The sequence below is a fragment of the Capsicum annuum genome, chromosome 8, assembly GCF_002878395.1.
Source record: "Capsicum annuum cultivar UCD-10X-F1 chromosome 8, UCD10Xv1.1, whole genome shotgun sequence".
NCBI lineage: Eukaryota > Viridiplantae > Streptophyta > Magnoliopsida > Solanales > Solanaceae > Capsicum > Capsicum annuum.
Window position 1 is genome coordinate 134,731,582 of NC_061118.1, and position 25,924 is coordinate 134,757,505.

The following is a 25,924-nucleotide window of genomic DNA, read 5'->3' on the forward strand; positions in this document are numbered from 1 at the left end:
TGGATCCTCATCAAGAATTAGCTTATCAAAAGGTGAAGTATCTCAGTTGTGAATCAAAGTTGGAGACCTGGTCTTGAAAATCAACTCTTATCCTATTTTCTATCCCAATGTTTATTCGTTTCATCCATCTTTTCTTTTGCCTAAGCTTTATTTCTGACCCTATATGGTAAAATGAAAGCTCTCTTTTATGTATGCTTTTAATGGTATTAACAAAACATTTTTCATATCTTGTTGTTGGTTCTATCTCTAGTTCTTCTCTATTATTTTTGCTTATGTTAGTGTTGCCCCAGTGGCCATGTGTTAACATATGTTGATTCTTACTTTTAATTGGTTTACTGTTTGCTTTATTTAGTGATGCCAAAATGAGGAAGATCTTGTAGAAAGGATAAACAATGGCGATGGACAAAATTGATGAAGGGACCTGATTCCTAAGAGAACTGAGTGCTTGTGTCAGGACCTAGTACCTAAGAGATGAGTGTTGGTGTCATAGGGAACAGAGACCTGATACCTAAGAGAAATAAGTTCTGGTGTTAGAAGGAATAGGGACCTGGTACAATGAGTGTTGTGTTAGAGGGAACATAGACCTGGTACCTAAGAGAAATGAGTATTGGTGTTAGGGGGAACAAGGACTTGGTACTTAAAAGAAATGAGTATCGGTGTCAGGTTGAACATAAATGAGTATTGATGTTAGGGTAAACATATCCACTGCTGGCTTAATTTTGTCATCATAAAAAAGTGGGAAGTACTATATTTGTGGTTTTGATGATTGGCAAACTTATTACTAATTCTGATGACTAGCAAGCTCATAAAGGGACTAGAAAAAAATTAAAATGTTGTTATTTGGAGATAATAGTGATAAGGGAAACTAATAAGAGAGATGTTGGTGATAGGGGGAACTGATAAGAGACTTAATACTCCTAGAAGGAAAGAGAAACTAAAAAAGAGATAAATGATGTTAAAAAACTCTCTGAACTACTGCTATATTGGTTATAGGGTTGTTATCATCAAAAAGGGGGAAACTGACAATCATGTGGTTTGATGGTTGACAAAACTCGTGCGAGAACCTGGTCCTCAGAGGGATCCTATTTTGTAGGGAACATGTTCATATTATAGATGTACTCATAACCTTGTTAAGTAGTAACTTCTTAAGGGGATGTTTCCTAGTTCCAATATATGTAGTGATACATGACATGGAAACACTAAATGACGCATGAGACATTTGTTCTTATTAATTGACAAACCTGCCCAGGGACCAGATTAGGGACAAGGTTCTCTAATTGTCAAACTTTTACAGTCAACATAATAGTTGATAGTTGTACCTTTTTAAAGAAAAGTTGGTGGTACAGCAGAAGAGGGGCAACATCTTTAATCTCGACCACTGAGAAATATTCTTGGTTTTTCCTTCCATTTGCTTCATATATATATATATATATATATATATATATATATATATATATTTAATATTACGTGGAAAGAAAACCTAGCTTTTGCACAATCAAACTTTCTCATTTTCTTGCAAAGCCATCACAAAGTTCCATGAAGAAAAAGTTCTAACAACCAAAGGACCAATTTGCTACAATGGAATATGTATTTAGGTCTAGGTTGTTGAGTCTTTTTATTTTTCTCTAACATTGTAAACCTACTTCTCTTTTGAGAAGCTTGTGTAGGTATTTTATTTTCTCTCTTCTCCTGAAGATTTGAGTTGTGGGCTCAAGTTAGCCATTGTATTGTTACAGGCTAGATTTAATCGTGGTTGTAAAATTGTGGTCTAAATTTAGCCTTGGTTGTCTTTACAATAGAGTTATTGTAGAGAGTAATTACAATAGAGTTCTTGTAAAGGTGAAGGATTAAGAGTTTAATTCCGAGGTTGCAAGAGGTTGTAATCTAAAAGTTGCTATTGTTTTAGTGAAGTGGTTGAGAAATCCTATTGGGGTAGGTTGTGTTTTTACTCTTTTAAGCAAGAAGGTTTCCACGTAAAAAATCTTCTTTTCTTTGCTTTTGTTCTTGATCGTTGAACCTGGCGAGGGACCAGGTTCGCGTTAGTGTGGTGAACTCATATAGAACCTTTTATATTATTACCTGAAGAAACTGATAATAGAACTGATCTCTCGTAACGTGGTAGACACACGCAAGTCATCAAATCTTTCCTAATATTGTTGTTAAGACATATAGGTAGAAAATTACATTTCCAATTCCACCCCACTCAAATAATTATGATGCAGCAAATAACAAAGCAAATGCAAATACTATTTCACATTCTTGGAAATGCGGAGAACTATTGGTGTCTTTCATTTTGTGTCCTGCTTTCATCACCTTTAAGGTTGTCTAATGGGAGAAAAATCTACAACTAAAATAAGACTTCCAACATTAAGGAATTTAACTAGTATCATCAATTTCAAGAACTACCTAAAACTGGAGTAAAAAACTGTAACCTAACAACATACGCATGTCAATGACAACATATACTATAGTTTGTCCATCAATTACCATTACAGTGTAAATTAAAATAATGAGAAGGCACAGGCAAAAAATGGAGCTGTGAAACTAGCCTGAGAACTAAAAAGATCTCAGAAGGACCAAAGGAAAAATGGAAAGCCTATTTTGTTGTAACCAAAAAATTCTTCAGGCTAGCCAGGGTGCACTATTCTGAACTCGGTGAATACACCTTATACCCAAATTAGGTCTCAGAGTGCGGGAAAATTCGAATATGTAATTGGCGCTTCTCTTTGCGTTAGACTATTATTATTTTATGTATGTGGGACAATTAATGCAAAGCCTATAAGTAATTATAATATGCATTTAATGAAAAATAAATTTTGTCCATTCGACCATTTTGTTGATGGGCGTGTTAGATTTAGTCACAACCTCCACATTTTCTTGACACATCTCATTGACAGCTGCAGTAACGTGCAGTTATGGCAAGGAAACATAAACCAATTTTTGACTAACATTTTTGCTTTTTGATAATATCTTCCACATCATGTATGCTTTCTATTATTATTTTTATAATTTTGTTGTGTTGAAGATCCTGAAATGCGTTAAGTTCACATGTGATATCTGAATGTTATAGATTAATCTTTCCATAAGAAAAACTATTTTGTGTTGAATATTATATATTCATCACACTGATGGTGTTACTGTATTGTTTTCAAAATTGCTCTTATAATGATGTAAACTGCATATAATTTTTTTTATCAGTAAACTTCAAAAAGGTGAGGATGTACTAATTTCTTTTGTTTCCTAAGTAATATAACTGCATAAGTTCAATCTTGAATATTTGTATGATCATCTAGCAACTAGCTGTGCAAACATACATAGGAGTGATGTGTTCACCTATTTTAGTGCCTTCACTTCTTTTGCATATCTCAGATGATGATGCTTCTCCCTGCTAACTTTCATTTTGAGAGTTCTATGTTGATTATCTTAATTTGACGCAGTCCCCATTAGCACACTTTTTTATTTCTCAAGGTTTTTCCTCTCCATCTTTAAATTTGGCTTCTTGCTAAGAAATTTCTGCCTCACAATAAGAGATCTCAGCTATCCAAGCTACTTAACGCTCAAAAACCTCACTTCAACTCCTCAATATAACTCCACATCTCACTCTCTTTCATTATCCTATCTTTTATATCAGCATCTAATGCTTCTTTCAATTCTTGTATGAATTTATCAACAACTGCTTCAATTCTCTGTGAAATCAAACAAACACACTTATTGACTCTCAGTCAAAAAATAAAATAATTTTGATTGTTCCTTATTTCTATTGCCGAGAGATCCTTTTTAGACAATACTACTAATCATCGGTTACTATTGCCAGGAAAGGAGATTCAAAGAAGGAAGAGAACTTTGATTTGACTTATTTGTGTTCAGTTGGACCAATTAATGAAGGAAAGCATATGTGAGAATTGAAGAGATCAAGTTTATGCCTTTAGTTTCCTTTTCTTTTTGTTACTTCCTTCCAAGTACTACATATAATATAATTTAATTAATAGCTAATGATCCACAATGCAGTATATTATTTTTATCTTTCCATCAATTTTCAATCATTAAAGTTGTTGTCGGTTTTAATATTATCAAGGAAAATAATGTAGCAAGTAGAGCCAAGAACTTAGCGGCTGAAAATAGAGATTGAGTTAGAGAAGAAGAGACGCATTGAATTTTTTTAGAGAAGAAGAGACACATTGAATTTTTTTTTGCTAAAGCAATGTATTTTATTGATTATCAACTCCTAACTTAAATTGCCTCTAATACAGCTAAAAATAGGTTAAACTTATCACAAAAATAACCAATTTGCTATCAAAAATAATAAAAATTAGTTTCCTACCAAAAATAGCAATCTCAATTTGACTAGAAGTTGTATGTATAAAAAATAGTGGAGAAAAAAGAAAAAACAGTCTGCATTCTTAAAGCAACTTTCAACACTACTCCTTGCTTTATAAAATGCAAACACCAATTCTTTGCCTTAGAAGCTTGAACTTGCTGACTGGAAGTGGCTTAGTAAATAGGTCTGCTAGCTGGTTTTCAGACTTGCAGTAGATTGGAGTTACTTCTCCCTATTGCTGCACTTCTCTCAAGAAATAACACTTGATGTTGAAATGTTTGGTCCTTTTATGAAACATCAGATTGTTTAAGACTGCAATAACTGCCTGGTTGTTGGCTAGAATCTCAGTGTTGTCTTTCTATTCCATATGTAAATCACACATGATCTTTCTAAGCCATAAGGCTTGGTTTACAACTATAATACCCTGTGTTTTGAAGTCACTATACAATATATGACTTATGCCTTTGAGTCGTATGGACCTCGTATGAGTCGTATGTTCAACTCGTACCCATGACAGTGTGTGATGGGTGATATTATATTTAGGGTAAGAATTAAACCTTGGAAGTCGTAAGGTGATCATACAAGTTGTACATGGTAAGTCATAACCAAGTCAGTGTGAGGTTAGATGAGTTCTGTCTAGCTTACGAGAGAATGAGTGCTAGTCGTATGACTTGTTACGAATCGTAAATTATGACTCATATCTTAATAAGTGAAGTATCCAAGAATCAAGGCTCATGTTTTGAAATCTTTATAAGTTAATTAGACATATATTAAGTCCTCAAATAGCTCCTAACTCATGAACAAGACGAAACATCCCTTAGCGATTAAGTTCTTATGAAGAATATAACTATAGTCATATTTAAATGTTCATAACTTATATTATACTAAGAATTTCTGATCTCAAGCCCCCCAGTAGATAGATAATTGAACTATATTTCTAACATTACTAATTTTTATTTAATCTAATATTGGGGTGAAAAGTTATGACCAAATTACTGAAGCACTATTAAAGTTGCCAGTAGGGTACGACTCCGGATAACGACCCGTACCCTTAACGTACGAGTCGTCAGGAGGAGTCGTACCCACAATAGTAGGAGTCAAATTTTGGGTTCCTAGTGATGACTCAAGGTATGACCCGTACCTAGAATATATAATTCATACCCAAACACATCGAGATGCCTTCCAAATGATTTCCAGAAGGTTTCTAAGTTTTTTTTGGTCTTTTCTCCCTTTATAACTCCCAAACCCATGACATTTAACTCTAAGGGGCGTTATATTTCCTCTCTTTTTTATCAATTAAATAACATAAAATCCCTATTTCCATTCTCAATAACAAGATTAGGGTTTCTTCTCAAGATCATCTCCCAAGTCTCAAAGGTCAAGTTTACTTCACAAAGCCAAGAACTTTAAGGTATGTGGAGTATTTATCAATAGGTTCCTTCCACCAATTGAGCCTAAAAACCCTCTTGTAGTTTTAAAATTAGAATTTTATTCTATTTTGTGGAGTTAGCCTTACAATTTATGAATTAAATCCTTGAAATTCTTAATAAATCAAATTCAAGTCATGTCAATATGTGTTCCCATGTTATTCAAGTCACTTCATATTTGAATTTCAGTTTTCATTGTTTTAATCCCTTAATTTCGTGATAAATCCTCAAGTTATGAATTAAACCATGTAAATATGTTGTTTTTCCCATGTTTAACATAACCTCATCTTCAAATTCATGTATTCTAACAGTTATTGAAATTTACTATATTTTGGGTCTCTGAATTATGACTTCCTCCTATTGTTTAAATGTTTTTATTATATTTTTGTAATCATTTAGTGCTGGAGGGTTTTGAACACCCGATACCTACTGTTTTACATAATTTTCGTTTCAAAGAAATAAGTCAGACCATCATTTTTATTAAAACATTCAGAATATCATATTCATGCTGAGCATTTACAAGCACCATATACAGTTATGTTAAACAACTAATAATACCAAAGTTTTTTAGTTGGGAGTAACACTTAGCACCGAGTGAATACAGGAATGACGGGTCCCCCATCAGTAGAGGCATAAGTCATTAGTGGCAGTCCCTAAGTTCCAGACCTACGACGCTACTATATATTATGAAGGGTCCCCAATCAGTAGAGGCATGAAACCCTCGTTCTTTGGGACATCAAGCTTGAGGATCCACATCATTATTTATGTGTTAGTACCCCTTGTAAAGTACCATCACCCTTCCAACTGGATTTACAGGTTGGACCTCAATAGCTTAAATTGAGGCATGTTGGTTGTAGTTATCTGCCATAGTCTTAGTGTAGTATTTAGAATAGATCATCTCAGGCTTGGATGACCAAGTATACAAACTTAGGTTATTCAGTTATGTCATAATAGTGATTCAGTCACTCAAATTTACAGTTTATTTCAGTACATATTTATGCTTGGTCTTGTATTCTCAGTGTTATATGGTCATGCATTCAATTTCAGTTGCCATATGTTTTTCAATTAGTCCTTACCTTATGTACTAGTACATTAAAAGTAGTGACTGTATACTCTTCTCTTGCACTATGTTGTCTTATAACATAGGTTCAGACGCATAGTTTCTCGACCGTTCTTAGATAGTCTAGCATCACCCGACAGTAGTAGTGGTGAGTCCTCTTCCATCGAGGACATGATATGTTTTATCCTTATTTCAGCATCTATTTATATTTCATCAGTCGGAGTTAGTTGGGGGTCCATCCCATCAACTCCTTATGATTCTTAGAGGCTTTCAAATGGTTAGACGGTCTTTTAGTTTTTAGTTATTATCAGTTGTTTCAGACAGAAAATCTAGTTTTTAGTGTTTATCAGATATTCCAGATTTGTTGTTTTATGTATTTTAGTATTTCAAATTGACAGTTGCTTATTATTTTATCTTCTGCACATATTATATTACTATCATATTATTCAATTCTCACAGCAGGTACTAGATTATGAGTTATCTTGGGGTTGCATGCGACCTTAAGCACCGTGTTACAACTAGGGGGTAGCTTCGGGTTGTGTCAAAACTTAGTATCAAAGCCAGGTTTTAAAGTGTCCTAGGGTTTCTGAAATATATATTGAGTAGATTCTTATGCATGGGTGTGAAGCGCACCATCTTATGCATGGGTGTGAAGTGCACCATACTTATCGATAAGAGGCTATGAGATATTTTTAGAAAAGTTTCCCTTCTTTCAGCATTTATGTCAAGCGAAAAAGCATAAGCTCTATTGAATTTCTCTTTCTAACTCATCCTTTATTTTGTTTATAGATAATTCCTCCCAGAAGAAATAATGGAAAAAGGAATGGGCGTCAGCCCGCACCACCACCTGTTCAGAAAGATCCCCTGAACAATCATGTTTCACATATTGAGTTTGGGGCTACTTTTACAGTTTTAGCCCATTTGGTAGCTGCTCAAAACAACCAGTAGGCTGTTGTTCCAGCGAATCTAGTGTTAAATACAGCTGCAGCTAGGATTTGAAACTTCACTCGAATGAATCCCCTTATATTTTTTGGATCTAAGTTTGAGGAGGATCTACAGGAATTTTTGGATAAAGTGCAAAAGGTAATGGACATCATGGGTGTCACTTTGAATAAGATTGTAGAGTTGGTTGTATATCAGTTACAAGGAGTAGATCACACCTGGTTTAAGTAGTGGAAGGAAGATAGGGGTATGGAAGTAGAGCCTATAAAGTGGGAGGAGTTTTCCATGGTTTTCCTAGATAGTTCTTCCCACTAGAGTTGAGGGAAACTAAAGTTCAGGAGTTCATAAAATTAAAGCAGGGTAGTATGAGCGTGAAGGAGTATTCTCTTAAGTATACTCAGTTGGTGAGGTATGCTTCTACTATGGTGGCCGACAATAGGTCCAAAATGAGTAAGTTCATATCTGGTATCTAATAGTGTGGTTAAAGAGTGTAGGAATGCCATATTGATTAAGTAGATAGACCTATCTAGATTGATGGTTCATGCTCAGCAGATTGAGAAATAGAAGATCAAAGATAAGGAAATAGAGAATAAGAGGGCCAGAACAGGTAGTTTTAAATTTTTTCAGCCAAGATCGAAAGGCGATAAATGTTCTCAATTCTGCCAAAATTTTTTAACCCCATCTCTATCTTCAGCAAGTATGCCAGTGTTTAAGTTCAGACATGATAGTTGGGATAGAGTGCCAGGCTCTAAGTCCCAGGGTAGTGTAGGCAGTGGTCATACCAATCCGCTATGCAGAAAGTATGGTAAGAATCATTAGGGTGAGTGTAAAGTTGGTAGTGATAGGTTTTTTGAGTGTGGAAAGTCAGGCCACAATGTAAGGGACTACCCAGTGAGCCTGTGGAGGGGTATAAATGAATGCCAGCAAGGCCTGACTAATTCTTCAGCAGCACCAGCAGGTTACCCGACTCAATAGGTTGCCATATCTAGTTCCACTAGTGGGGAACACCAGAATAGGTTGTACACTCTCTAAACTCGACATGCTTAAGAAAGTTCTTTGGATGTGGTTACGGGTATGTTACAAGTCTTCCATCTTTATGTTTATGCACTGCTAGACCCCCAGAGCTTCATTTTCCTTTATAACTCCTTATATAGCTGCAGACTTCGGTATCAGTCCTAAAATATTGGTAGAGCCTTTCTCAGTGTCTACCTTAATAGGTAAGTCAATTGTAGCCAGATGTCACAGTGTCTCATAAAGTTACTTCAGTTGATCTTGTGGAGTTAGAGATGACTGATTTTGACATCATTCTTGGCATGGATTAGCTCGACTCATGTTATGCCTCAGTTGACTATAGAAATAAAATTGTTCAATTTTAGTTTCCTAATAAACCAATTATGAATGGAGGGGTAGAAATAAAATTGTTTTCATATCTTAAGGCAAGAAAGATGATATCGAAAATGTGTATTTACCATCTCGTCTAAGTCAAGGACTTAAATTTTGAAATTCTGAATCCTGAGTCAGTTTTGATAGTAAATAAATTTTCAGATATGTTTCCTAAAGATCTTCCTGGAGTTTCTCCCGAAAGGGAAATCGATTTCAAAATATATCTCCTTCTAGATACCTAGCCTATCTCTATTCCACCTTATAGAATGGCTCCAGCTGAGCTTAAGGAATTGAAGGAACAATTAGAGGATCTCTTAGATAAGGGTTTTATTAGCTCTAATATTTCTTTATTGGGTGCTCCATTTCTATTCGTGCATAAGAAAGGCGATTCTCTCAGAATGTACATTGACTACCATCAGTTGAACAAAGTCACCATAAAGAATAAGTATCCACTACCCAAAATTGATGACTTGTTCGACCAACTTCAAGGTGCAAGTTATTTCTCTAAGATAGACCTTAGATCTGATTATCATCTACTTAGAGTCAGAGAATGTGACATTTCAAAGATAGCATTCAAAACTTGGTATGGTCACTTTGAATTCCTAGTTATGTATTTTGGACTAACAAATGCCCCTACAACTTTCATGGAATTGATGAATAGGGTGTTCAAGTAGTACTTGGACATATTTGTCATAGTATTTATTGATAACATCCTTATCTATTCCCGTAGTAAGAATGATCATGAAAACCATCTGAGAGTTGTGTTACAAACCCTTAGAGATCATCAGTTATTTGCTAAGTTTATTAAGTGCAAATTTTTATTGAAATCAGTAGCCTTCCTTAGTCACACTATTTTTGGTGATGACATTCGAGTTGATCCTCAAAAAACTAAAGCAGTGAGAAACTATCCTAGACCCATCTCTCCGTCAGATATCAAGAATTTCTTAGGTTTAGATGGCTATTATAGATGGTTTATTGAAGGGATTCCTTTTATTTCTTTCTCCATGTAAATACTAACTCAAAAGAAAGTAAAATTTTAGTGGTCTAATTCCTGCAAAAAGAGTTTTCATGAGTTAAACACTCAACTCACTTCTGCTTCAGTCTTAACTTTCCCAAATGACACAGTTAGGTTCATTGTGTATTGTGATGCTTCTAGAGTTGGCTTTGGTTGTTTATTAATGAAGAGAGGTAAGGTCATAGATGCCTCTAGACAGCTTAAACCCCATGAAAAGAAATATCCAACCCATGATCTTGAGTTGGCAGCTGTTGTCTTTACCTTAAAGATTTGGAGGCATTACTTTTATGGGGTTCATGTCGATATGTTCATAGATCACAAGAGTTTACAGTATGTATTCACATAGAAAGACTTGAATCTTCATCAAATGAAGTGGCTTGAATTATTGAAATACAATGATATGAGTGTGTTATATCATCAAGGAAAAGCCAATGTAATAGTAGATGCCCCTAGTAGATTGTTTATGGGTAGTGTTGCCCATGTTGAGGATGATAAAAAGGAGTTAGTCCGTGAGGTTTATCAACTTACCATGTTAGAAGTTCGATTAGTAGATTTGGCAGAAGGTAGTATATGGGTTCAAAATGGTTCAAAATCTTTATTGGTTACTGAAGTGAAAGAAAAGCAAGATAGGGAACCTAGTTTGGTCAAGTTGAAGGAGACGGTTAGAGATCAAAAGGTATAGGTTTTCTCCCAAGGGGGAGATGGCGTGCTTCATTGTCAGAGCAGACTATATGTTCTATATGTTGATAGTCTAAGACAGTGAATATTAGGTAAGTTGGACGGTGCGCAATAATCTATTCGCCTAGGAGCTACTAAAATGTACTGTGATTTTTGGAAAATCTATTGGTGGAGTGGTATGAATAAGATATTATAGAGTTTGTCACTAAATGTTCAAATTTTCAACAAGTTAATGTTGAGAACCAAAGGCCTAGTGGTACACTTCAGGAGTTTAGCATCCCCTCTTGGAAGTGGGAGGTGGTGAACATGGATTTTGTGATAGGGTTACCTCGTACGCATCGTCAGCATGATTCAATATGGGTTGTTATGGATAGAATGACCAAGTCAGCTCATTTCTTGCTAGTTCATACTTTGTTTTCAGCTAAGTATTATGCTTGACTCGATCTTAGAAAGTTGGTGAAGTTGCATGGGGTTTCGTTGTCTAGAATTTTAGAGAGAGGTACTCAGTTTATATAATACCCTGCATGTTTCTAAGCAAGGAAGTAAATAAGTATTCCTACGCATGAAATCTTCTATCCTATGATTCATACTTGAGTACATGACTTACAATGAATATCCTAGTGATAGGATAGCTTATGATGCATTAAGCATGTTCATATGAGTCACTTAAGGTAATACAAGCTAAGAGTTTTTGAATCCATCAAGTTTTAGTGTTCGATTTTTCAAGGGTCATCTTTGAATGAGTATAACTCGATGTTAATGTGTTATTTTGGCTGATTTAGACCCACCAAATTGTAGAGAATTAAATTAGCTTTCCAACAATACCAATTTTGCCTTAATCTAATACCCGAGCGAAAAGTTATGCCCATTTTCGTGAGAGACAGTAAGGATAGGCGATTGGTTAGGCGCCTCCCAACCCAAACATAGGCGATTGGTTAGGCGCCGCCCAACCTAGCTTAGGCAATCACTTGGTCACCGCCTAACTCAGTTCCAGGTGCCAAAAACACTCCATTTTGAGTTATTTTAAGGGTAATTAAGTCTTTTAACACTCCTTATACGTCCCTAAACTTAACCCTACGAAATATATAGCTTCTAAACATATTAGAACCCTATTATCATCTCAAAGCTCATCATCCAAGAGCACTAAAAGAGAAAAACAACTAGGGTTGCGTAACTAAGCTTGAAGATCCGATTTCAAGGAAATTCCTCCATCAATCATCAAGAATCTTCCTTCTAAGGTATGCGTGAGTTGATTTATGGATCCCTTTCATCCATAAAGCTCAAAAACCCTCTTTTTCATTATAAAGTATGATTTCTATATTGTTGGGTGTTGATGATCATGTTGTTGATATTGGGTGATTCCCAAGATGAAATCTTTATATGTTTTTTTTGAATTTCATGATATCATATGAGTTGGAAACATGTAGATTTGGTTGTTCATGATGTATAATTTGATGATTTCACCTATTCTTAAGATATGCATGTAAGGTGTTTGATAAAATGCCTAAGAAACTAGAAATCATGCAATATACCTAATTTGTGACTAAGTGAAGGATTTATGATATGTCCTTACGTTCCAATGACTTCTATGTTGATAATGTGCCTTGTAAATGTTGTTGGAATACTCATGAACTATTCTTATGAGATTATGCTATGTTTACTTGCAAATACTACTTATGAACAAGATGTATGATAACCATGCAATCCACATGAACTTTCATGCTATTGGTATGTGTTGCCAATATGATTATGCAATGAACATGATATTAAGATTGTGCAAGTACTTCCATGTGATATGAAATCCTTTCCATGCAATACATTGTTGATAACCATGCTTAGTATAAGATCCCTACTTATGATATTATAAATTATGGACTCTACTCTTATGATTAAGTCAGTCATGTGTGTCAGTTTCCTTCTATTGAGTCCTGGGGGTACTTGTACCCAAAAACTATAGCTATGTGCCTAGATCCATGTCATGTTTTACGATATCCGAACTCAAGCTATGATTACATAGACTTCAGTCAGTCATGTGACTCAGGAAAACCTCATGATCTTAGTCAGTTGTCAGATATCAGTAACATTCCACCAGTCAATGGAATTCAGTAAGATTAAGTCATGCACAGTCAATTATTCATGTCCAGTACCTCTAGATGGGAGTAGAGGTTAGCGCTAGGTGAACCTAAGGATGGGAACTCACCCGCCAGTTCAGGGGTGATTCTTAGTAGTCATCTTTGTGTTCCAGAACTACGTAGCCAGTATAGGTTGAGACATCTCAACCCGTCAGATTAGGGTTGATGAGGTGACTTAACCCGTTTGCTTAGGGTTCCCACCATTCTCATTGAGTACCCGCCTAATAAGGGTCACTCACAGGCTGTCCTTACCCATGGCACAGTATTGACACCCATCCAGTCGGGGCAGAGATTGGACCCCAGATTAGCCATAATGACATACATGGGGTATGTCGGTTAAACACTACTTCCCTCAGTTTCAGTATCAGTCTCAGTAAAAGAACTCAGGGCGTTCTTCAGATTTTAGTATATACAGGATTGTCAGATACAGTCGTCCATGTTATCAGTTTCTATATCAGTCATGACAGTTATCAGTAAACCATGTATAGCTAACAGGTCATGCTATCACGTATTCATGGTCCAGTTTCTATATATGTGTGTTTGCACTCCCATGTTCATATTAGTCAGTCAGTGTTGTTCATGCATGAAACCCTGTATGTTCAGCCTACCTTCCTCGTATACTCAGTACTCTAGTTGTACTGACGCATTTACGCTATGGTGCTTTCTTTTCATGTTACACCATAGGTTCCGAGACCTGAGCTCTAGCCCAGCAGTAGCGGTAGCATTCAAGTCACAGAGACACAATGACAATATGATTTGATTCATTTATTTATTTCTTCAGTTCAGTTTTACGGAGTTAGTTGGAGACATGTTCCTTCAACTCCTTATTCAGATAGTTTAGAGGCTTTCAGATTTATGTTCAGATTGAGTTGTTTTGGGTATTTTCACCCACATGATTGTATTCAGTTGAACCTTATGGCCTTACAGTTCTATGTATTCCGCATTATTATATCATGATTTGTAGTATATAGGTACAGATATCAGTCATGCGTTAGCTTGTGGTCCTCAGGGTCATAAGCACCGTGTAGCATTTCGGTTCAGCGAATCGGGGTGTTATAAACTTGGTATCAGAGCCTAAGGTTCAATAGAGTCCTAGGAAGTCTGAAAGCCACATCTAGTAGAGTCTTGTACATGGGTGTGGTGCGTGCCCCATTTATGTGCAGGAGGCTATAAGATGTTTTAAGAACAGTCCCCTTTCTTCATTATTCATGTCATGCTAGTGAGCATAATCACAAGTTAAACTCTTAGTCTAATCCATTCTTCTCTTATTCCAGACTATGGCCCCAAAGAGAAGAAATCAGCCAGCTCCTCAGCCCGAAGATCCTTTGGGCAAACATGTTTCCCATACGGAGTTTAGAGCCGCATTTACCATACTTACTCAATCCATGGCTGCACAGACTAAACGGCCACCTGTCATTCCAGCCAATCCATTGGCCAATCCCAAAGCAGCTAGGGTTTGGGACTTCACCTGAATGAACCCTCTATCTTTCCATGGGTCTAAGTCTGATGAGGACCCTCAGGAGTTCATTGACCAAGTCGAAAAGGTCAATGACATCATAGGTGTTACTTCTATTGAAAGTGCTGAGTTAGCCGCCTACCAGTTACAGGATATTGCTCATGATTGGTACAAATAGTGGAAGTCTATGAGGTTAGATGATACAGGCCCTATCGAGTGGAAGGAATTTATCACAGCCTTCTTAGATAGATTCTTTCCCCAAGAGCTAAGGGAAGCCAAAGTTCTTGAGTTCATCAACCTCAGGCAAGGGAATATGACGGTTAGGGAGTATTCTCTCAAATTTACTCAGCTATCCAGGTATGCTCCTCATGTGTTTGTAGACAATAGAGCTAAGATGAGCAAGTTCGTGTTAGGGGTCAAGGATAGCATGGTAAACGAGTGTAGGTCTGCGATGCTGCTCGATGATATGACCTTAGCTAGACTCATGACCCATGCCCAGAAAGTAGAATAATAGAAGTTTAAGACTAGGGAGAGGCAGAATAAGAGAGCAAGGTCAGGTAATTTCAACTTTGCTCACCCCAAGTCAGATAGAGGAAACCGTTCACAGTTTTGCACCAAGTCAGCCGTTGCAGCTTCTTCCTCTGCCAGCGCTCCAGTGCTGAAGTTTAGAGACGACACTAGAGACAAAGTCCCAGGCTCTAAATCTCAGGGCAGTGTTAGCAGTGCCCGAATAAATCCCCTTTGTCAGACTTGTGGTACGAACCACAAGGGCATTTGCAAAGCCGGTAGTGATGTCTATTTTGGTTGTAGTAAGCCAGGCCACAGGATTAGGGAGTGTCTACAGTCAAGCTTTCAGGGTTAGAAAAATCATTCTATAGCTCAGTCCAGTCGCCCGAACCAGCAGGGTGCCATTTCCTGCGCTACCAGTGGGCAACGCCCAAATAGACTCTATGCTGTTCAGTCCAGGCAGGATTAGAAAAATTCTCCTGATGTCGTTACTGGTACGTTACAGATTTTCCATGTTCATGTTTATGCTTTACTAGACCTAGGTGCATCTTTATCTTTTGTTACTCTATACATAGCAGGCAATTTCAGAATGAGTCCTAAAGTCCTAGCAGAGCCCTTCTCAGTCTCTACCCCAGTGGGTAAAACTATCATAGCCCAGTGGGTATACAGGAACTACCCGGTTATGATATCTCAAAAATCCACATCAGCAGATTTAGTGGAGTTAGAGATGACTGATTTTGATATCATTCTCATCATGGATTGGCTTCATTCCTGTTATGCCACAATCGAATGCAAAAATAGGATAGTTCAGTTTCAGTTCTCGGATGAGCCCTTCCTAGAGTGGAAAGGTAGCATTTCAGCATTCAGGGGTCAATTTGTTTCCTACCTTAGGGAAAGGAAAATGATTTCTAAGGGGTGTGTGTATCATCTCATGCATGTTAAAGATTCTAGTTCTGAATATCCCATTCTCGAAACAGTCCCTGTTGTTAATGAATACTCAGATGTTTTTCCCGAAGATCTTCTAGGCATTTCTCCTGAAAGGGAAATAGACTTCGGCATAGACCTTCTTCTGGATACTTAACCTATTTCTATTCTTCCATACAGAATGGCACCAGCAGAACTCAAGGAACTGAAAGATTAGTTGAAGGATCTCTTAGAAGGGATTCATCAGACCTAGCATTTCCCTATGGGGTATGCCAGTATTATTTGTGTGCAAGAAAGATGGTTCTCTCAGGATGTGTATTGATTACCGTCAACTCAATAAGGTCACAGTCAAGAATAGATATCCTCTTCCCAGGATTGATGATCTATTTGACCAACTTCAGGGTGCCAGTTACTTCTTCAGATAGACCTTAGATCAGGCTATCATCAGCTCAGAGTTAGAGAATGTGACATTTCAAAGATAGCTTTTCGTACTCGGTATGGTCACTTCAAATTTCTAGTCATGTCATTTGGTCTTACCAATGCCTCTGCAGCTTTTATGGATTTGATGAACTGTGTGTTCAAGCAGTACTTGGACATGTTTGTCATTGTCTTCATAGATGATATTTTGGTTTATTCTCGCACAGAGCATGATCATACAGACCATCTCAGGATTATTCTTCAGACTCATAGGGATCACCAATTATTCGCTAAGTTCAGCAAGTGCAAATTTTGGCTAAGATTAGTAGCATTCCTTGGCCATATTATTTTTGGTGATGGAATTAGAGTAGATCCTCAGAAAATTGAGGCAGTAAGAAACTGGCCCAGACCCGTATCTCTATCAGCTATTAGAAGTTTCTTGGGTTTGGATGTCTATTACAGATGGTTTGTCGAGGTATTTTCTTCTATTGCATCTCCCATGTCCAGATTGACTCAGAAGAAGATTAAGTTTCAGTGGTCAGATTCATGTGAGAAGAGCTTTCAAGAGTTGAAGACTCGACTCACCTTTGCTCCTGTTCTAACTATTCCAGATGGTTCAGATGGTTTTGTAGTCTATTATGATATAGCCAGAGTGGGTTTAGGTTGTGTCCTCATGCAGCATGGTAAGGTCATAGCCCATGCCTCCAGACAGTTAAAGCCACATGAGAAGAATTATCCTACTCATGATTTTGAGTTAACAATGGTAGTTTTTGCCTTGAATATTTGGAGGCATTATCTCGATGGAGTTCATGTAGATGTCTTCACAGACCATAAAAGCCTCCAGTATGTCTTTTACCAAAAAGATCTCAATCTTTTCCAGAGAAGGTGGTTAGAGCTCTTGAAGGATTATGACATGAGTGTTCTTTATCATCCGGGAAAGGCCAATATTGTGGCCGACTCTCGATGGGTACTATTTCTCACGTTGAGGATAGTAAGAAAAAGATGGCTTAGGAGATCCATCAGCTTGCCAGACTAGGGGTTCACTTAGTCGATTCTTCTGAGGGTGGTGTATGTGTTCATAGTAGTTCAGAGTCATCTCTAGTTTCCTAAGTGAAATAGAAACAAGACAGGGATCCTAGTCTTTTCAAGCTCAAAGAGTCAGTTTAGAATCAGAAAGTCGAGGTTTTCTCCCAAGGGGGAGATGGTGTTCTTCGTTGTCAGGGTCGTCTATGTGTTCCAGGTGTAGATGAATTGAGGCAATGAATACTTGTAGAAGCGCATGGTTCGTGATACTCTATTCATCCAGGGGCCACTAAGATGTACTGTGACATGGGGGAGATCTATTGGTGGAGTGGGATGAAGAGAGATGTTGCAGAGTTTTTGGCTACGTGCTCTACATGTCAGCAAGTTAAGATAGAGCATCAGAAACCTAGTGGTTCCATGCAAAAGTTCACCATTCCTACTTGGAAGTGGGAAGAAGTTAAAATGGACTTCGTGATGGGTTTACCTAGAACTCGTCATTAGCATGATTCAGTTTAGGTCATTATAGATAGAATGACCAAGTTAGCTCATTTCCTTCCTGTTCGTACTTCTTATTCCGCCGAGGATTATGCCAAACTCTATATCAGGGAGTTAGTAAGGTTATAAGGTGTTCCACTATCTATCATCTCAGACAGAGGTACCCAGTTCACTTCTCACTTTTGGAAAGCATTCCAAAAGGGTCTCGGTACCCAAGTCTATCTCATCATAGCATTTCATCCTCAGATAGATGGTCAAGTAGAGAGGACTATTCAGACTCTTAAAGATATGCTAAGGGCGTGTGTAATTGACTTCAAGGGAAGTTGGGATGACCACTTGCCTTTGATTGAGTTTGCATACAACAATAGTTATCATTCTAGTATTTAGATGGCTCCATTTGAAGCTCTATATGGTAGGAGATGTAGATCACCGATTGGTTGGTTTGAAGTTAGTGAGGCCTCAATCATAGGTCCTGACTTAGTATTCGACACCTTAGAGAAAGTTCAGTTGATCAGAGAGAGACTCCGGGCTTTTCAAAGCCGACAGAAGTCCTATGCAGATGTTCGTAGAAAGGATCCTGAGTTTGAGGTCAATCACTATGTCTATCTTAAGATCTCTCCCATGAAGGGAGTAAAAAGGTTCAACATGAAAGGAAAACTCAGTCCCCGGTATGTCGGTCCCTTCAGAATTCTTTGTCGCTTCGACAAGGTAGCTTATGAGCTTGAGTTGCCTTCAGATCTAGCCTCAGTCCATCCAATCTTTAATGTATCTTTGCTAAAGAAATGCATAGGTGACCCAACAGTTTTTATCTCTATTCAGAGCAGCGATATTCAAAACAGCCTCTCTTATGAAGAGATTCCAGTCGAAATCTTAGATTATTAGACTCGTAGATTGAGGAACAAAAAAGTCCCTCTAGTCAAGGTTCTATGGCGAAATCAGTCTCATGAGGGAGCTACTTGGGAAGCAGAAGCAGATATGCGTACCAAGTATCCTCACCTCTTTCCCGCCAATTCAGATCAAGCTCAAGGTAACAGTTTTCCTTAATCTTATTCAGTTTCACATTTATATTTCCAGTATAAACTTGGTACCTATTAATCGTTTCATACTCAGTCATGCATTTATGTGTCAGTTGTCCATGCATCAGATATGCATGAGTTCAGTATGTTTAGCATGTCAGTGATGAGATCAAGTTTCAATTCTTCATGTTCAGTTTAGGTTCTATTGTCTTGTATCCCTTCTCAGTAAATTCTCATTCAAGGATGAATGTTCCTAAGGGGGAGATGTTGTAATACCCCACATGTTTCTAAGCAAGGAAGTGAATAAGTATTCCTACTTATGAAATCTCCTATCCCAAGATGAAATCTTTATATGTTTTTTTTTTGAATTTCATGATATCACATGAGTTGGAAACATGTAGATTTGGTTGTTCATGATGTATAATTTGATGATTTCACCTATTCTTAAGATGTGAATGTAAGGTGTTTGATAAAATGCCTAAGAAACTAGAAATCATGCAATATAGCTAAATTGTGACTAAGTGAAGGATTCATGATATGCCCTTACGTTCCAATTACTTCTATGTTAATAATGTGCCTTGTAAATGTTGTTGGAATACTCATGAACTATTCTTATGAGATTATGCTATGTTTACTTACAAATCCTGCTTATGAACAAGATGTATGATAACTATGCAATCCATATGAACTTCCATGCTATTGGTATGTGTTACCAATATGATTATGCAATGAACATGATATTAAGATTGTGCAAGTACTTCCATGTGATATGAAATCCTTTCCATGCAATACATTGTTGAGAACCATGCTTAGTATAAGATCCCTACTTATGATATTATAAATTATGGACTCTACTCTTATGATCAAGTCAGTCATGTGTGCCAGTTTCCTTCTATCGAGTCCTGGGGTACTTGTACCCAAAAACTATATCTATGTGCCTAGATCCATGTCATGTTTCACGATATCCGAACTCAAGCTATGATTACATAGACTTCAGTCAGTCATGTGACTCAGGAAAACCTCATGATCTTAGTCCATTGTCAGATATCAGTAACATTTCACCAGTCAATGGAATTCAGTAAGATTAAGTCATGCACAATCAATTATTCATGTCCAGTACCTCTAGATGGGAGTAGAGATTAGCGCCGATTGAACCCAAGGATGGGAACTCACCCGCCAGTTCAGGGTGTGATTCTTAGTAGTCATCCTTGTGTTTCAGAACTACGTAGCCAGCGTAGGTTGAGACATCTTAACCCATTAGATTAGGGTTGATGAGGTGGCTTAACCCGTCAGTTTAGGGTTCCCACTGTTCTCACTGAGTACTCGCCAGATAAGGGTCACTCATAGGCTGTCCTTACTTGTGGAACGGTATTGACACCCCTTCAGTCGGGGCAGAGATTGGACCCCAGCTTAGCCATAACGGCATACATAGGGCATATCGGTTAAACACTACTTCCCTCAGTTTCAGTATCAGTCTCAGTAAAAGAACTCAGGGCGTTCTTCAGATTTCAGTATATACAGGATTGTCAGATACAGTCATCCATGTTATCAGTTTCAGTATTAGTCATGATAGTTATCAGTAAACTATGTATTAGCTAACAGGTCATGCTATCACGTATTCACTGTCCCAGTTTCTATATATGTGTGTTTGCACTCCCACGTTCATATTAGTCAGTCAGTGTTGTTCATGCATGAAACCCTTTATGTTCAGCCTACGTTCCTCGTATACTTAGTACTCTAGTTGTACTGGCGCATTTGCGCTACGGTGATTTCTTTTCATGTTTCACCATAGGTTCCGAGACACGAGTTCCAGCCCAGCTGTAGCGAAATCATTTCAGTCGCAGAGACACGGTGAGTCCTCATTGATTTGAGGACAATATGATTTGATTCATTTATTTATTTCTTCAATTCATTTTTACGAAGTTAGTTAGAGACATGTTCCTTCAACTCCTTATTTAGATAGTTTAGAGGCTTTCAGATTTATGTTCAGATTTACATTCAGATTGAGTTATTTTGGGTATTTTCACCCACATGATTGTATTCATTTGAACCTTGTGGCCTTACAGTTCTATGTATTACACATTATTATATCATGATTTGCAGTATACAGGTACAGATATCAGTCATGGGTTATCTTGTGGTCCCTAAGGATCATAACCACCGTGTAGCATTCCGGTTCAGCGAATCGGGGTGTTACAGTTTACCTCTCACTTTTGGAAAAGCATTTTAGAAGGGCCTTGGTACCCAAGTTCACCTTAGTACAACTTTTCATCCTCAGATAGATGGTCAGGAAGAATGGGCCATTCAGACTTTACAGGACATGTTGAGGGCATGTGTTATTGATTTTATGGGTAGTTGGGATGACCACTTACCTTTGATTTAGTTTTTCTATAACAATAGCTATTACTCCAATATTTAGATGGCTTCATTTGAGGCTCTCTATCGAAGGAGATGAAAATCTCCTATTAGTTGGTTTGAAGAAGGTGAGGCTACTTTGATAGGGCCAGATTCAATGTTTGAGGCGATAGAGAAAGTTTAGTTAATTCAAGAGAGGCTGAAGACACCCCAAAGTTGTCAGAAATCTTATGTAGATGTGAGGAGAAGAGATCTTGAGTTTGATGTTGGTGACTTGGTTTATTTGAAGATTTCACCTAGCAAAAGAGTGAAGAGATTTGGCAATAAAGGGAAACTCATCCCCCGCTATGTTGGCCTATAGAGAATCTTAAGCTATTTTGGGAAGGTAGATTATGATTTAGAGTTGCCTGCATATTTGTCATCAGTGCATCCAGTGTTTCATGTCTTTTTATTAAAGAAATGTATTGGAGACCCAATTTCAGTTATGCCCTTAGAGAGTGTGGAGGTTAAAGATAATCTCTCATATGAAGAAATCCCAGTTGAGATCCTTGACTACCTGACTCATAGGTTAAGGAACAAAGAGGTTCCCTTGGTGAAAGTTCTATGATGAAATCAGTTTGTTGAGGGAGCTATTTGGGAAGCAGAAGTAAATATGTGTGCCAAGTATCGTCATCTATTCCCCCCAAATTCATACTCAGCTTGAGTTAATGAATTTCCTTAAATTGACTCTTTCCGTTCTCTATTTTAGCTATGTAACTATTCTCATGTCAATGCATGTGTTCATGAAACCAGTTCAGTCCATGTATTATATCTCAAACTCAGTTTTTTAATAACGTTTCAGTTCATGAACATTCAGTGTATTGTCTCAAATTACCTTAGTACTATCAACCTAACCAGTCTAAATCGAGGAAGAATGTTCCCAAGGTAGATATATTGTAATACCCTATGTTTTAAAGTCATTGTACAACATACAACTCATGCCTTTGAGTCGTATGGACATCATACGAGTCGTATGTTCAACTTGTACCCATGATAGTATGTGATGGGTGATATTCTATTTAAGGTACAACTTAAACCTTGGAAGTCGTAAGGTGATCATACGAGTCATACAAGGTAAGTCGTAACTAAGTCAGTGTGAGGTAAGATGAGATCTGTCCAGCTTAAGAGAGGATGAGTGCTAGTTTTATGACTTGTTACGAGTCATAAGTTATCACTCGTATCCTAATCAGTGAAGGATCCAAAAATCAAGACTCATTTTTTGATATCTTTATAAGTTAATTAAACGTATATTAAGTTCTCAAATAGTTCCTAGCTGATGAACAAATAGAAACATTCATTAGCAATTTAAGCTATTATGAAGAATATAACTATAGTCATATTCAAACGAGCACGAGTTCTATTCTACAAATAATATCTGATCTCAATACCCACCAATATATATATAATTGAATTATCTTTCAAACAATACCAATTTTGCCTTAATCTGATATCAGGGTGAAAAGTTATGGCCAAATTACTGAAGCACTGTCAAAGCTGCCAGTAGGGTACGACTCCTGATGATGACCCATACCCTGAACATACGAGTCATCAGGAGGAGTCATACCCACAGTAGTAGGGGTTGAAATTTGGATTCCTGGTGATGACTCAAGGTACGACCCGTACCCAGAACATGCGAGTCATACCCAAACACGTCGGGAAGACTTCCAAATGATTTCCAGAAGGTTTCCTAGGGTTTTTTTTGGTCTTTTCTCCCTTATAAATCCCAATCCACATCATTTAAATCCAAGGGGCATTACTTTTCCTCTCTTTTCCATCAATTAAACAACACAAAATCCCTATTTTCATTCTCAAAAATAAGATTAGGGTTCCTTCTCAAGATCATCTCCCAAATCTCAAAGGTCAAGTTTACTTCACCAATCCAAAAACTTTAAGGTATGTGGGGTATTCATCAATGGGTTCCTTCCACTCATTGAGACTAAAAAACCACTTGTTGTTTTAAAAGTAAGAATTTTATTCTATTTTATGGAGTTATCCTTACAATTTATGAATCAAATTCATGAACTTCAAAATAAATCAAATTTAAGTCATGTCAATATGTGTTCCCATGTTATTCAAGTCACTTCATGTTTGAATTTCAATTTTCCTTGTTTTAATACCTTAATTTCACGATACATCCTCAAGTTATGAATTAAACCATGTAAATATGATGTTTTTCCCATGTTTAACATATCCTCATGTTCAAATTCATGTATTCTAATAGTTATTAAAGTTTACTGTCTTTTGGGTCTCTGAATTTTGATTTCCTCCTATTGTTTAAATATTGTTATTGTATTTTTGTAATCATTCAGTGCTGGTGGGTTTTGAAAACCCGATACCTATGTGTTTTACATAATTTTTGTTTCCAAGAAATTAGCTAGACCATGATTTTATTACAATATTCCGAATATCATATTCATGCTGAGACTTTACAGAACCGTACCCAGTCATATTAAGAAACTAATAACCCTAAGGTCCTTCAGTTGGGAGTAATAGTTAGCATCGAGTGAACATAAGGATGATGACTTCCCCATTAGTAGAGGCACGAGTCATTAGCAGCAGTCCCTAAGTTCCATACCTACTGCGCCACCGTAGATTATGAGGGGTCCCCCTTCAGTAGAGGAATGACACCCTCTTCATTTGGGATATCATCCTTGTGGATCCATATCCTCATTCATGTAATGGTACCCCTGGAAAGGTACACCAGCACCCTTACAACTAGGGTTACTGGTTGGATCCCGACAACTCAGTTTGGGGCATGTCGGTTGTAGTTAGCTCCCACAGACTCAGTGTAGTATTTGGAATAGATTAGCTCAAGCTTGCATGACCAAGTATACAGACTTAAGTTATTTAGTTATGTCACAATAGTCATTCAGTCACTCAGATTTACAACTTATTTTAGTACATTTTTATGCTTTGTCTTTCATTCTTAGTGTTACATGTTCATGCATTCATGTTCAATTGCCATATGTTTTTTAGTTAGTCCTTACCTCATGTACTAGTACATTTAAAGTACTGACCGTATACTCTTCTCTTTATTAATATTGTCTTATAACATTGGTTTGGACGCTCAGTTTCCTAACCTTTCTTAGACAGTCCAACATCACCCGACAGCAGTAGTGATGAGTCCTCTTCCATCTAGGACATAATATGTTTTACCGTTATTTCATCATCTATTTAGGTTTCGTCAGTCGGAGTTAGTTGGGGGTCTATCCTATCAACTCCTTACTATTCTTAGAGGCTTTCAGACAGTTAGATAATCTTTTAGCTGCCAGTTATTATCAGTTGTTTTAATCAGACAATCTAGTTTTTTGTGTTTATCAAATACTCTAGACGTGTCGTTTTATGTATTTCAGTATTTCTAATTGACAGTACCTTATCATTTTATCTTTTGCACATGTTATATTACTATCATATTATTCAGTGCTTACAGTAGGTACCACATTATGGGTTGGCTTGGGTCGCATACAGCCTTAAGCACCACATCACGACTAGAGGGTAACCTCAGGTCATGATAACCATTGTCTTTGTTGCTATGAATTCAGCCTTCATAGTGGATGATGGAACAATTTCCTACTTCTTAGATGACCATGAAAAGATTCCTAAAGCTAAGCTGAAATAATGTCCAAAAGTACTTCTCATATCATCAGCGGATTCAGCCCAATCACTATTTGAGAACCCAAACAACTTGAAGCTTTGAGATTTCACAAACTTTACACCATAGTCAACAGTTCCTTTGATATATCTTAATATTTTTTTTGCTTCTCTTAAATGCATCTCACTTGCATAATGCATAAAATGAGATAAGAGACTTATAAAAAATAAGATATCTGGCTTTGTCGTAGTGAGATATATTAAGCATCCACTCAAGCTTCTGTTATACACTTCATTAACTTTATCAGCTCTATCTTCATTATAAAATTTCTCTTTTTGATTCATTGATGTGCTCACCGGCTTACAGTCTTCTATTTGAAATTTCTTCAAAATTTTCTTTGCATATTCTTTTGGTAAATGAACACTTAACTTTTGATTTGCTTGATCTCCACACCCAAAAAATAGGACATAATACCAAGATCTGTATTTCAAAAACTTGTATCGTCTCTTATTTAAATTCCTCAACCAGCTTTAAATTATTTCCTATTACCAGAAGATCATCAACATAAAGAGATAAAATATGAATATCATTCCTATTACATAAAAAGTGGATTCTGATAAGTTTTTTCAAAACCCAAGCCTACCAGATGATCATCTATCCTGCTATACCAAGCTTTTGGTGCTTGCCTTAAATCATAAAGAGCTTTCTTTAGCAATAAACCTTATTTTCTTGCCCATTGACAAAAAAACCGTTTGGTTTCTCAACATAAATCTCCTTCGGGAGAAAATCATTGAGAAAGACCGACTTAAAATTCAATTGATAAAGTTTCTAATTTTTTTCTACTACAATGCCTAGTAGCAATCTGATTGTGTCAGGGTAATCAGCTGGCGCAAAAGTTCCTGAGTATTCTACTCCAAAGATCTAAGTAGCCCTTCACCACAAGCTTTGCTTTGTCTTTGTTGATGGAACCATCTACATCTAACTTTTTCTTAAAACCCATTTTACACCAATGATATACCATTTATAGGGGGGTGCGCGGATTAGGTAGATTAAATAGATTTAGTTGTTGTCGATGATGTTCCTTCTATAGGTTTATTAGTTCTTAATACTTTTTTGCTATTTTCGGTTAGATTTGCAAACCATAG

General features: G+C 37.0%; 1 pseudogene; it reads right to left on the reverse strand.

Moving 5' to 3' along the window:
* Window positions 1-3,333: 3,333 nt before the first annotated feature.
* Window positions 3,334-25,924, reverse strand: part of LOC107879199 — a 28,115-nt pseudogene continuing 5,524 nt past the window's right edge.